The sequence below is a fragment of the Temnothorax nylanderi genome, unplaced genomic scaffold (assembly GCF_030848795.1).
Source record: "Temnothorax nylanderi isolate EJ_2023f unplaced genomic scaffold, tnyl_v1.0 TNYL_tig0022_pilon, whole genome shotgun sequence".
Classification (NCBI taxonomy): Eukaryota; Metazoa; Arthropoda; class Insecta; order Hymenoptera; family Formicidae; genus Temnothorax; species Temnothorax nylanderi.
The window spans coordinates 677876-692603 of NW_027249084.1; the positions used below are offsets into that span (position 1 = coordinate 677876).

Here is a 14728-nt window from a genome sequence, read left to right on the forward strand (position 1 = left end):
ACCGGCAAGGGGGAAGTTATGACGGCGCGGTGGAAGACAAGGCGGAAGCGATCAAAGGCGTGTCACCGTTATCGTCAGATGACTTCACGCACATCACCTCACGGTGAGGTATACTACTCGAGCTGCAAATCTTTCAAAGGAACTTCTGAAGGGCCGCTCGCCCCAGGTGGCGGCGTCGGGAAGGACGACGTTCAGCGCGGTATTAACCAAAGCCGGTTCCCCCCTTCTCCTCCCAACAAACAACTACCTGACCTATCTCGAGTTTTCCAAATATCTATGCCGTCCATTTTAGGCAATGTCATTGTCGCTGCAGAGCATTTAAAAGATGACAAAGAGATTAAGTGAGTTACGACAAACTACGGTAGTTAAAGAGACGTGTGCGTCCTCCTTCTTTTCGGCGTGATATTTGTATACAAAGAAGTTATCGCTAAGAAGTTGTTGCTAATACGAGTACTTTGACCTGGAAATGTTTGGATAATTACGATACTCACCGTATTATTTGTTAATAAACGTGAAAATGGATAAACAATGGTAAAATAATTTCATGTCGTACTCCATAAATGAGCAATTTTTCAACGCTTTCACTCAAAATTTCAAGCACGTGGATCCACGTGCCGCTTTAACCCTCCATTGTATTTCAATCCAATCTTAATCCCGTAGTGTGATACGGGCTTAAGATTGTGTTGATCTGGGCACGTATCATGGAACTTTTTGACATGGATTCCGATGGGAATTGTTCAGTTTAAATTTCTATTGTGTTTTTTTTTTTAAGGGAAAACGGAATAATTCTGATTGGAATCCATGCCGAAAAGTTCCATAATACGTGCCCTGAAAAAACAACGCCGCACTAATACAGTACAGGGCGCGGCAAAGTTCGTTTGCCGAACGAGGGTAATGGAGGGTTAACACGAAACCTAGTAAAGGAGAAAGATGGCAGATGGTTTTTGAAGTTGCGAACATTCAATTAGGCTTGCCGTACGTTCTTCACAGCACAGATCCCATGGATATTATATCGCGCGATAATAATGAGAATTCGCAGAACGGAAGTGGGCCCTCCTCCCCCCTTTGATAGGTGTCGCGATTAACGATCCGTTTGGCGCGCCGTAATTAATAGTCTCTTGTAATTCACCACAATTAATACCTTAACTCCGCGCCGGTTCATGGGGACTCAGCAACGCGACTCGTTCATCATTATCGTCGTCGAGTCGTGCGTGGCCGATGACTATCGGTCGTGACGTCTCGTCTACCTGCCTTTTTTGAAGTACCGCCGGGAACAATTGTGCGATAATATCGGTACCATTCTCAACGAACTCGCGGCTATACACAAAGTTATCACAAAAACAAATTGTTTCTCTCACAAAATTATCACGATGCACAGAAAAGGCTTTTTCTTAAAACTCAAACTCTCTCCCTCTCTCTTCCACTTTTTCCTCTCGCCTTTTAAATTCGAATTCTATCGATACACAAACATCTCGAATTCCTTCAAATTATTCAGAAGTTCGGTTGTGCTTCAGATTCGAATTTTTCTTCGGATGCAATTCCACAAAATTATTTTTATCCTTGGATCACCATAAAGTTTTGCTTCTTTTCCGCTCTTTTTAATGAAGAAGATCGTGCTGCACGTGCTCGGCGTAACGATCGTGATCTATCGATGAATATCATGCGAACGGCATGCGAATATCGTGCCTGAATGACTACAACATCACAGCTCGCGCCGAGATTTTCCAGACGGAGGCATCGAAGTCTCCCGTTGTCAGATGTACATTCTCTCTCTTCTCTTCATCACGAATCAACCGATCATCGAGCCGATTTTACTTCCGCGTTAAAATTACGGTCATTTTTCACCATTGGAAATCATTTCCTGACAACTGTGCGCCAACATAATCGCCTAAATCCCGTCAGATAAATCGAAATTTCTTTTTTGCAACAGTTTAATGTTATTTTGTAGTAAGAGCGACAGTGGCCGATTGACGGTTTACTTTTCTTCTACGATGTTAGCTTCTGCCGGTTTTTAACGTTAATTTCACAATTATTTAAAATATCTATGAATAGTTCACGTTCACGCATATTCTTTTTAAGAACACGATAAATATTTCAAACATGAAACAGAACATCACTCGGAACATCGAAACATCACGTTTCTCGTGAAGGGACACGTTTCGGCACGAAAGACGAAGGGTACGAGGGACGACTCGTAATAATAATCCAGAGAGAAGAATCGAGGACTTTGCCGGCCAACGGAGAAGATGACGAAGGACCGGACTGTAAGACCTGTGTCCTACGCAACGTACACGGTGAGACTGAAACCACAGTGACCGTAGGAGCTAAGGAAAAGAGCGAGCATTATCTCCGTCTCTCCCTCTCGCTGTCCCTTGCAGCATGCTTCTCTTTTTCTTCTCCTCTATCGTGCTGCATCCCCCCACTTATTCTTCTTCTCCACCTTCCTTCGCAAGCAGACCGATCTTCTCTCATGCCCTCCTCTCTTTCTCCTTCTATCAGGGGAAGGAGAAAGGGAGAAGAAAGAGGGATCTTGGTGGACGAAGCCGCGGAACAAAAAAGTGATAGGGTCCAGGTACAAGGGCAAATTCTTAAGAAGATCTTTAAACGAAAACTCAGATTTTTCGGTGGTATTTATTAACCGCCTTTACGATCAAGACGAATAACGATTTTTATCACATCGGTCACCATTATCACTCCCCACTATCGCCAAAACATATCCATATCTAAGGCCCTGCGCACGATAGAGCACATATTAGGAATAAAAAAATTTTAAATATATAGGAATATTTCTGTAATAAATATTAAATGTTAGAATATGTAAATGTAGGAATATTCTTATATTAATAACTTATGGGACAAAATGTCCCAAAAGACTCGGAACGATCAAATATCTCGAAAAATATGGAAGATATGGAAAAACGTTTTAAACAAAAATTGCAGGGTTTAAAAAGATCTATTTCCTGACCTTATCAGTTTGACCATAAGTGGCGGTTTGACCATAAGGAATCGATTGTTGTAAAAAAAAATATTTAAAAAATTTTTAAAAAGATTTGATACATAGATGCAATCAATTCCACAAAATTGCAAATGTAAAAATTAACATTATTATTCGATTCCTTTCATTAATCTACGTAAAAGTATCAAGTAAGTCATTGAAAAGTGAATACTTTCGAGATATTTCATATTTTATATTAAAAATGTCGTAACAAAATTTAAAATATCTCAAGTCATTTTTACCAAAAAAGAGCTTTACTATAGTGTTTTGAAAACATCTCGACTTGGGCAAGAATACGCAATAAAAAATAGGGGATTTAATTTATAAAATTCAAAGTGACCCTGACTTGACGCCATAAGGTCAAACTGATAAGGTCAGTAAATAGATCTTTTTAAACCTTACAACTTTTGTTTAAAACATTTTTCTATATCTTCCATATTTTTCGAGATATTTGACGTTCCGAGATTTTTGGGACATCCTGTATTTTATTCTTTTCCATTGTACGTTACGTTTAATTATTATATCTAATTCCGATTCCTAATATTAAATATTTATTCTTATTCCTAACATGTGCTCTATTGTGTGCAGAAGCTAATAATTTTAAAAAATAAATAGCAGTCATTGTTAGATTATTTTAAATAAAGATTTTATTCTTTATCCATTAATATTAAATGCCCTAGAAAAGATTCGGGCGTGATTATTGCATCATTTCGGTATTTTCTTTTACTAGAAAATCGAAGCATATATTTGTTTGCAAAAATAAAACTATAAAGTAAGATTCAGAGATATACCGACGTGATAATAAAGCGACAAATTCGCGTGACAGTCGGGGAAGAAGACAAAGAAAACATACGAAAGCCGAAAGAAGGCGAGGGGCTAGGAGGGAGGGGAGAGCGGAAAAGTGAGGAAACGTAAGGGGAAGAAAGTCGGCGACTTGAAAGGTGTCAGCGGTTTGACCGGGCCGACGTTGGATCGTCAACGAAAGAAGCCGGATGACACTCGATCTCGAAAGATAATGATATATATATATATACGAGGTGTTCTGACAAAAAAAAAAGAGAAAAAGAGAGAAATTTATGTCGGCATGCTCTAAATTTCTCTTTGCGATGAAAAGTTAAGCTTTACTCGATTTTTTTCCTTCGGATCTCCTTCCGTTTTTACCAATTTATTGATTTCAATATTGGTACATCTAATATACATTTATTTTCAGAATGCCCCTGTTCGGAATATCAAATAGTTTTAAAATACGTATCTTATGTTATTCGCTAAAAAAATTAGATTTTTTTTATAATGATCAGTTCGGCTTGAGGAAAGATACTCTTATATAATCTTAATTTCAAGAAGATTATCGATTCATATTGAATTAGTCGCCATCGGGCAAGCTTAAATCGACGCGTCAAGTGCATCTGAAATGCGATTTGGCATTTCCCAGTTGAGCGATTCAACCGCAGCGGCAGCTGGCATCCCGACAATCTTATCGACTTCGGTAAATACCGATTTAAAGAGATTGTCAGGTACACGACCCCGTTACGAAATTCTCTTAAAACGGAACTCACGATGCGGCTAATCACCTGTTCCAGACTAAATCTGTCTTTTGCATGTTTGGAACATAATTTTAACTTTACTCTTTTTACAACGTTATATATTTAACCCTTTGTTGCATAGTTTATTAATTTAACCCTTTGTCCCAGGGACACTTATTTCTTCGCAGTTTTTCTATGTTTTTAGGTATTTCATAATTGATTTGTCTAACATATTTAGTATCGTTATGTTCCTAAGACTTGTATGTGTATATAAATAACAAAAATTTGTAATTACTTTTCTGTTTTTTGGCCTTACCACTGATAATTTCTAAATTTATCTATCGCTTTTAAAATAAAATTGTATTACAATTGTAATTTGACGCTTTACAAGATTTTCTTGTAAGAATTTTGAAAAATTACTTCTATTCAACTTCTATTTAACGGTATATTTATATTTAAAATTCCTGAGGATTATACGAAGAGCAACTTTTTTTATTAAAAAATAGCAAAAATTTCTTCGATATTGGATTCGCCATTTTCAAATTTTCACTACAGATTTTAAATCAGAAAAACCCTAAAAAAACTTACATATAAAAATTTATACGTAAATAAGTCATAGTTAATTTTTTTCAATTTGGTTATCATATTGAATCCGTCATTTTAATTTATTAAATTTCGATTTCCAATTTACAATTAGCAACTCCAGAAACCCTAATACTAAAATTCAGCAAAATATATTTAACAAAAAAATTTGTACAACAAAGGGTTAATAATAATTTCAATATTTCTATGTTATATTCATTCAAATTCGTGGACTCTGCACGCTAATTGGATAATAAATAGATATATATGTATACAAGAATAAAAGATTCGAATCGTTCGATATTTTAGAAGAATGTAATTCTATAAAAATATGTTGTCGGGGAATTGAAAGGAAATTTTACACAGAAAATATTGCTACGTGAAAAATGTAAAAATGTTCTATTGTAACATATTCTATAAAATATTTTTAAAAAATTGTATTAGATTTTATTCGGAGCTCTTTAGTTCGAAAACCATTGACGCTCTCGAAGTCGGGTCGTTTCCAAAATTCAGCGATTCGCTCGCGCGGGCAAATTCTTCAGGTAAAATACCAGTTTTAAAAGGGGTTAGCGTTTTAATCTTGCAGACTCCATGGGAAACCCGCGCGCCCGGTAATTAATGGAAATTAAACTATCGGCGATAATAATGGAATCGCGCCTGCGACGGCGGCCTGCAGCTCCTCCTTGTCGGGCAAGAGGAGAGGGCAGAAGGCAAAGGACGAGGACCAACGAGAGAGAACCGGTGCCGGTTCGACGTTGTCGTCGAGGAGGAAAGAGAGATGGAGAAAGAAAGAGAGAAAGAGAGAGCGCCGCGCTCGCGCGAGCAAAAGTGAGAAACTGGTAGCGTGTTTGCCAGAGCTCGGGCGCGACCGAGAAGGGAAAAGGAGAAGTCGCGACGACGAGGACGACGATGATGATGTAGAGAAAAAGAGAGAGAGGAGAGATTCGAGCAGATGGAAGGAGAGAGAAAGTCGGCGCGGAACGGAGAGAGAGAGAGAGAGAGAGAGAGACGGAGCGTGTTCGTTTGATCTCGCCGCCGCACGCGATCCCACACACGCGCGCTCCTCTGGTCCCCCTCCGCCCCCTCCGCGCAAGATGTGGATTCGCATGAATGCACTAACACATCACGCGATTTAAAACCTCTGCGTCTCCTCCCCCCCCCCCCCCATCAGCCCCATCACGATCCGACGTTCTCTCCTTCGCCACCGCCAATCGACTCCGGACGCCGGTGCAGCGCTCCTGCTCTTCTCTTTCCTTCTCTTTTGCTTCGTCTTTATCCTTCTCTCTTTCTCTTTTTCTCGTCCTGGACCCGCTCGCTCTCGCGCCGCGCGATGCGGCGGACACGCGTAATAAACACCGTGCAAAGCAACCCGGCGCTGAGTCGCCTATAATTTCTCACGGAAAATTATATGTTAATGCGCCCTTAATGGCGTCGTTCGTTAACGGGATCGCCGTCGTGGCCGAGGGAGCCCGGGGGACGACAGAATACCGCGAGACTCGCCCGAGCAAGCAGGCTCCTCTCTTGAGCCGAGAGAGAGCAAGAGAGAGAGAGAGAGAGAGAGAGAGAGAGATACGCGGGATAAATCCGCGTTCCGAACTCGGATCGAAAGTACATACAAAAATCGCGCGCGAGCGATTCACGATTCTTCCCTTTTTAACAATTCCACGGTTAAACTCGGAAAACCATAACGTTTACGTTGCACAGCGGGATTAAGAGGGAGGAATCGTAAGGGATCGTTACAAAACTGTGGTTTAAGATCTCGCTGTGTGCCGAGAAACGTAGAACGGCATTGCGGATTACACGCGCAGAATCTCGCTGGGTTTTACGAGCGTTTTCTTTTAGGTCGGATAAAAAATGCATAGCTCTTTCCGAGTTTCGCCGTTTGATCGATTTCGACCGGTTGTTCGAGAGGGAAAGAAACAGGGAGAAAGAGAGAGGTCGAGAGACAGCAGATTCACCGGCGAAACCCACCGAAACTTTTACACGGGATTAAGCGGGACGAGATTTGCCTCTTACCGACGTTAAAAGATTCAGTCAGCCGGATAAGGAGGCAATAGTCTCCGTCGACCGTCGCTTCCGGTATCGCGGCTAAAAAATTTACGTGCCGCGCGCTTCGCGTTTCCATCGTCGAGGACGCGCTTACGCTATAAGTACCAGCACGAATTCGCTGTATAATGCAATCGAACCAACGTAGCGTAAAATAAAATGCTAACTGTTGACCCTCGAGGATTTTTTAATTTAATTATAATTCCGTGATATTCCACGAATTCGCGAGTAGGAATAGCTTTAGCGCGCGAGGGAAGGGAATTTGCAGATTAACGGTAGACAGGTACACTCGTGGACAGAAAGGTTGTCCGACTTATACACCCGTATTCATACTATGAATACGGCTCAAAATCGGACAACCTTTCGGACAACCTTTCTGTCCGCGACTATACATAAGTCAGCGGAAGCATGCAGAAGGATGCGATGCGATACAGCTGCTACAAAGGCAAATTCGATCGTAATATCCGCTAATAATAGCATTAGACTGTAATACACTCTAGTAACACGTATACAGCGACATATTATTCAATTATCGGCAACGCTTGGGACAAATTTAATTCCCGTACGCTCCTCGCGAGCGGTACGTCACATCTTCTACGCTTCCAAACGTACAAAATCGCAAATTACGTTGTGATTATCATGCGTGATTTCTTGAAGCTTATGAATAACATGAAAGTGAGCGATTTCTAGGAAACATTTTTCCGCTCGGATGAACATAAAGACTTCCCGGAGACGGGCGACTTGTTTTTCTCCAAAAATCGGCACAGGATTGGCAAAGCTCGACAAAAGAACTAGGTATTTCTGTCCAGAACGAATTAGTCGGGTAGCCGACGTCGAAGTATCCTTTCAAAGCTGCGGGACACCCTGTGTTTCATTGTGCCTTTATCGGTGTCCCCCTTCGTCGACACGGCACTTTCGAAAGAAGGAGCACCGCGCGGCGCGGAGCGGCGCGGCGCGGCGGCGCTCGTTCGTCCGAGAGCGAGGGTACTCGAGCGAGAGCGCACTTCGAATTCACCGGGCGATTAGCGTCGCCCGGCGGTTAGCTTTGCGATAGATACGCGAATCAAAGCGGCCGGAACAGCGGGCGGCGATGAAGCGACGCACACATACACACACCGGAGGAGGCTGAAGTGGCGAGAGAAAGCCGGAGGGGGGAGGGTACCGAGGAGAAACGGACAAACAGCGGAGAACAACAGAGAGAACCGGCCGGCGATATACAGTGGCAATTATTGCACGCAGACGAGACAGATGACAGATGACATTACGTCATGCCGTTTCCCTCTCGCAGAAAGGCACCCGATACTTTCGGTTTACATTAGCGGCAGCGCGTCCTGCGATAATCGTTACGTGCCGTTTTGACGGTTGACGTCATATGTCAAAACGATAAAATGATTTCTCTTAAGAATATATATCTATACCGTAGAGATAAAGAATCGTATCTCCAGTCTTTGTCAAAATGGAATTCATAGACGTATATAATAGATTGAGCATTCCCATTAGAGATCTTTCGGCAAGATCTGAAGGACAGAAGATATGCTTGCAATGACGATTTCCTTTTATAACATTTAAGTTAAGATACAATTAGAAAAGGAAATCGTCATTGCGAGCATATCTTCTGTCCTTCAAATCTTGCCGGAAGATCTCCAATGGAAATGCTCAGTCTATTATGTCTATGATGGAATTAATACTTTTATCAATATAGCAGGAGCTCAAAGTGTATAATGGTAAAGGGTCTTATGTCCATTATTACTAGTTCCTAAGATACAGAAAAAGTCGTATTGAAAACTTTTATAGTGCCTTAATTTTGGTACAGCGTGTTATTGGCAGTTGTACTATTAAATGCCAGTTAAATTATTAAAAACTCAATAAATCAAGTTGCTTATTTTATATCTAAAAAATATACACCCTTTCCCTGTTAAAATCTTAAAATTTTTGAATTACACGAAATCCCTGCGACATATAATACATATAGAAGTTTTACACATTTGTCGGGAGAAGAATAGATTTCGAAATCGTCGATCGAGAAGCGACGTCTTTATCGCCCGTGGCCAAAAAGAAACGTTACGTACACGCACACACATATCCACAAATCTCGCGCACGTGAGTGGATTAAAGGAAAAGGCGGTATCTCACGTGGTCGAGGAGCCGCGACACTTTAAAGGGGGCTCCCCTTCCACCCGCGCGGCGTGATCTCGGTGAGAAAATATTGCCTATAGACGACGACGACGACGACGACGACGTTGACGGCACCGAGTGTATATACGACGTAAGTCACTTTCTTTGGCGTGCCGGGGCGGCGTTTGCGGCAAACAAGAAACGGACTCGAGAAAAGTGGAAGAGAAAGAGCGAGTGGGCGACACCGCGGGCAAAGAGAAAGGTTAAGAGGGGGATGGAGGGAACACCGAAGCTTTGTGATGTCAAAGAGCATCGTTTTAGCGGGTTCTCGCTGGAGAGTCTTTGATATCGAAATGGGGAGGAATTTCCCCCTCCCCCCTGCTTTGCCGATGTCGGCCGCTTTTTATCCCGACGAGAAGCACGTGGTATCAAACGCGATGGCACGACCGCGAAGGTGGAGGAGGAAGATGAGGAGAACCCTAGCAGCTACTTTGTCGACGCTTCAGCGGTGTCGTGCTCCGGGGGATTCCCAAACCGTACCCCGCCATGCGTGCCGCTCGTCTCTTTCTCTATCGCCCCCTCTCGGCCGCCCCGGCGCCTTCACGGAGGGTGGCCACGCGTCTCCTTTCCGTTTGCGTGATCCGCACCACGGCAGATTTCCCCGTGTTATCTATTACCGGCCGGCCATTCCGCCGCGGGAGTAAATAAAAAGATAGGAAAGGCGAGTCCCCGAGGAGAACGGCTCGGCTAAATAGTAATCGTCGCGGCGTTTCACAAAGCCGGATAGCTTGCGCGCCGAGAATTCTCGGAGGTCTTCGATTTTGAATGAACCCTGATCCGCGCAGTTCCTTGCGAATGCCGCGCTCGAGCCGGTCGTCGATTTTAACCCCTACAAACATGGGTAATTCGTGTCCGATCGATTTCTATCCATGGAAGTTTTTTTGAAATTTTAAAGTCTCCAATTATATTACATTTTATTTTTTTCCAAAATGAAGTACAGACATTTGTTCTAGAAACTTGAAAGTATGTTTATAATTTTTTCAGAGATTTGAGAATTTTTTTTGAACCACTTTAAATAGGTGGACCCCCGTTGATACCCATGTTAAGGATAAGGTTTTTCACATAGGCTTTATACGAGTTTATACTATAAAGCCTATCATACAATACAAAGATACAGGCAATAAGGAACAGGAAATAAGCCAGGCAACAGAAATAACATTTTAACTTACTGTGTGTCAACGCAATGGAACATGAAATAGGCAATATAAACAAATTTTTAATACGTTGGATTTCTATTCTCTATTGCTTGTATCTGACAAATTCCAGTTTTTCAGTTTTATTATAAGTTGGAATGGGGTTATTTTTGTTGCCTGTCTTATTCCTTGTTCCTATTGCCTGGACCTTTGTATTGTGTGATGGGCTTAAAAGTCGTAGGTGCCCACAAGGGAGGGGCAAGAGGGGATTTGCCTCCCTTGGAATCAGCAAAAAGTTAAACCTTGCCGATCTCTGCTCTAATCTATAGAAAAATATATTTTTTTTCTGATTTCAACAGAATTTGAGTTTTTCAATGCCTGCCTTGCTTGAATTCATTTCGCCTGCTTTTTAAAAATCAAATAAGATCTCAATTTTATTTATTATTTATTATTTAATCAAATTTTATTTATTATTTATTGTTTAATCAACGCCTGCTTTTGCTCTCTACAAATGAGATTGCAATAAATTGAGCGAATGAAAAAAGTATAGGAAAGTTGCTGAAATTAAATGCGTCCCTTCCTCCTCAACGACTTAGGTCGATGTTCTATTGTCCGTAGTCTTTTCAAAAAGTAACAAAAAATTAAAAATTAAAAAAATTGGAAAATCAAAAATTAAATACACAAAAAAATAAAAATAAATAAACGCGAAGAAAACATTTCTCGACATACGCCTGTCTTGTCGCGGTGAGAAAGCTTTTACTAACAAAAGGTGTATAAATTTCAAATTATAAAGTATTCAGGAAGTAACATTTTGAATCATGCTTCCCCCCTGGAAAAAAATCTTGTCGACGTCCTTGGTAAGGGTTAATATTCATCCACAATTTCGACAGGTAAATTTTCTCAAGTCGTAACTCCCCTCTCGTAAATCCCCCTCGGAACATTATCGCTCGAATTTATCTGAAAATCCGCGGTCATTTCGACAAACGACCGCGTCATCGCGAGGGTCACGTTGTCGTCATCGTTGTCGTCGTTTGTCGTCGCGAGATTCGCATCTCTGGACCGATGGCCGTGCCAGTTGCGTGTCCCGTTTCAGATGTTAATAGGTGTTAATAGATAGACACAGCTACACACGGGCGGCGCGCGGCTCCGTCGAGGGTGCCGCTCGCATACGTGGACTACGTGGTTCGGTGAAGCGGACAGAAGCGTCGGTGGTGGTGGTGGTGGTAGTGATAGCCGGAGGAGACGGCGACGACGACGGCAGTGGCGGCGGCGGCGACGGCGGCGGCTGCGGCGGCGGCGACAAGTGGGGCAGGGCAAAGTGGAGCTCGGAAGCGGCTCGCTTTGATGTAGACACGCTCCGCGACTCCTTCACGCCAATAAACTAACGGTTAGGTTAAGCCGTCTCTTTAAGCCGTAATATCATTATCCTTGCCTTGTGCCCTCGGCGCAGCACGACGTCGACGTCAACGTCAACGCCGACGACGCGACGTCGCTTTTGTCGCGTAGCCGAGCCGCGCCGCGCGCTTTCCTTCGCGCATACGTTAGCGCGTGTCTCTCGCATGCTTCCGGAAATACGAGAGTACTGTCCGCCAAGAGAAGAGAGAGAACAACGGCATGGGGTACGGCTCGAGGGATCTGTATGGGAAGTAGACGAGGAACGAATCGATAGAGAGTCGGTGTAGATCAAAAGTTCCAAATGGAAACGGTCGGTATCTCAGAATGTCATTGGGACGTTAAAAATATCCGATTCTTTCGTTACGTTGCTCTCTCTCTCTCTCTCTCTCTCTCGAGTTACGCCAACAACAGCGAACGGTCAGACAATCCCCGAAGAATTCCTCTCTCTTAAGCCCCCGACAATCTTGACCGAGGGAACACCCGGTATACGAGGCACGAGTAGGAGGCCATCGACAGCCGCGCGGCGCGGCGCGGCGAGCGAGGAGCGAGGAGCCGAAGAAAAAGCACCGCGACCAGTCGAAACGAAAGCACCGACCCGACCGCAGAAAACCACCGCGGCTCGAGAAAACGCATGGCTGCGTCCGCCGATACGCGGGCCCGCTCGCGCGCGCATGTATTTTGCGCTGGCGAACTTGGCAGCCCACTTTTAATGAACCAAGTTTTCAAAAGAAAACGTCCGCAGCGTTCGTTGGCGGTGACAATAACAGTATATAATTCTGGAGATTTGAAGAAATTCTGCTGGTATTCGGAATTCGGTAGTGATGCTCCTGTATATGCATAATTTTTAGAACTAGAACCCCCCCCCCCTTCCAAGGGGGTTAAAATGATTTGTTTGACATTCTTTAAAAGAATTATTATTCATTTTTAAAACGTTAAAACTTCTGAAATTTTCTGACTTTTATTAAAATATACAGATAATTAATTTTATAAATTTGTTGTTTTTTTTTTTCATTTTGACCCCTTCGGTGGAGTAGTTCGTGTTAAACGATGCAGCTGCGCCTACTTCTGGCGGCCACTTTTACCGTCGAAATACCGTATTTTTTTCGAACTACAAACGAGGTGCCAGCGTGTCCTTGATTGACAGTTTAATTGATCGAAAGCAGAGTCGCGTGACGAAGAGCGGTAAAATGTTTTAAACACGATCGATTACTTCAACATAGACTTACCGTAAGAAAGTAATCAAAGGGTTTCAAAACCCTTCTTTATGTCCCTGACATGCTCATTCATAACGAATTGATCCATATCATATTTAAAAAAGTTTTCAATATATCAGATAAATTTTTTAAAACGTATAGCTGTAACTTGTACAGTTTTTCACGCGAGGAAAATACGAAATCGTGCGAAAGCAAGACGGCGCGGCGATGTTAAAGGAGAGATGACCGTAGAAAGGGTAAAAGACACGAGAGGGAAAGAAGGCCAATGCGGTGTCCAGATGCTTTAACGTAGCGAGAAATTTGCACCACAATGAACCCCAGAATGGAAGATCCAGGTAACAATCCTACGGGATTCTCAAAGAAGCGTGCACAAACAAGCTTAATAGACACCGCGTCGGTCGGAACGGTTACGAAGCGCGAAGCGCAGTTGACTTGAGCCCCAAAATCCCCGGAACTTAAAAATTCGGCGGATCCGCGCGCGGAACAGGCGGCAATAAATTTTAATATGCGGAACGGGCGGGCACCTTTGCGGAAGGATGATCTGTGCTTTTCGGACTTTCTCGGTTGTTAACGCGGCCGAGGGTCAGGGTCAGGGTATAATCGCAGTACCGAGAAGAAATTGCGAGCGGCGCGGCGGGCACGAATCCCAGAGAGACGTGAGGAGGAGGAAAGGGCGACAACACAAGGGAGGCGGCGAGGAGCCGAGAAAGAGGGACACACAGAAGTCCGCCGCGCGGCGGACAGACGAAAAGCAAAAGAGCAATGACTCACTCTGTATATCCGTCCCGGTGGCTCGGTGTTTACTAACGACGCCGGGACGACGACGGTGTAGCGGCTTCTCGGCGACGACGACTCGGGGACGACGACTGGCGGCGGTGTAGCCGCGGACCCATGCTCCGCGCGGAAGTGTCAACTCTCGTACTCGCGCGGCGCGGCGGCGGCGGCTCGCCGTGAGCTGCAACGCGGGACACATCTTGGTTTCTTTTCCATCCTCTTTTCCCCTCTCTCTTTCTCTCGCGTAAGTCGCGCACATGCACGCGTTCTCTCTCTCTCTCTCTCTCTCTCTCTCTTTTTCACTCTCTTTCGCACGCATTCTGGTATATTTACCTATATACGCATATCTCTCTCCCCCTCGCTCGGTACAGACGGATGATCCACCGTGATCTGGTCGGCACTTCTTCGACACGGCGCACACCACACCACCGCACCGCCAGGCACACCGACGAGCACACGCATTCACGCGCGACGATTCGCGGCACGCACTCGACGACGCGATCTGTCGTCGTCGTCGCCGTCGCCGTCGCCGTCGTCGTTGTCGTCGTTGTCGTCGTTGTCGTGCGTCTCGCGGGGACGGAAAACGCGCGGAAAAGCGACGGGGGCCCGCGCGGGAGGGGGACGCACGACGCGGATCTAAGGACGGCACGGCGGCACCACGTAACTTCGCAGGCACATCTCGGCGGTCGTCGCCATCGGTCGCTGGCACTCGCACGAGTGCCGAGTTGCGGCACGCGAGCGCGACCTCGCGGCCCCCCGCCGAACCCGGTCGATCGACCTCGGCCAATCAACGGCGCGCGGCGCGGCTCCCACGCGATAATCACCACCGTGATTATCCCGCGCGGCGCCTCGTCTAGCGGTATAATATTTAGGTAAACGACTAAACGTCAT

At 44.3% G+C, this 14728-nt stretch overlaps 1 protein-coding gene across 5 annotated transcripts in view; it reads right to left on the reverse strand.

Annotated features, from left to right (window-relative positions):
• Axn (protein axin) overlaps positions 1-14697 on the reverse strand; it is a 30535-nt gene extending 15838 nt beyond the window's left edge. For 2 of the 5 annotated variants that reach the window (XM_071700353.1, XM_071700351.1), the window contains exons 1-2: positions 14171-14694; positions 13835-14018 (exon numbers count right to left, since the gene is read on the reverse strand). The gene's annotated coding sequence lies outside the window, so the exon portion shown is untranslated. Of the gene's footprint in view, positions 1-13834; positions 14019-14170 lie in introns of all 5 variants that reach the window. The other 3 variants (XM_071700345.1, XM_071700352.1, XM_071700347.1) reach the window with 3 other exon arrangements.
• Between the last annotated feature and the right edge of the window lie 31 nt (positions 14698-14728).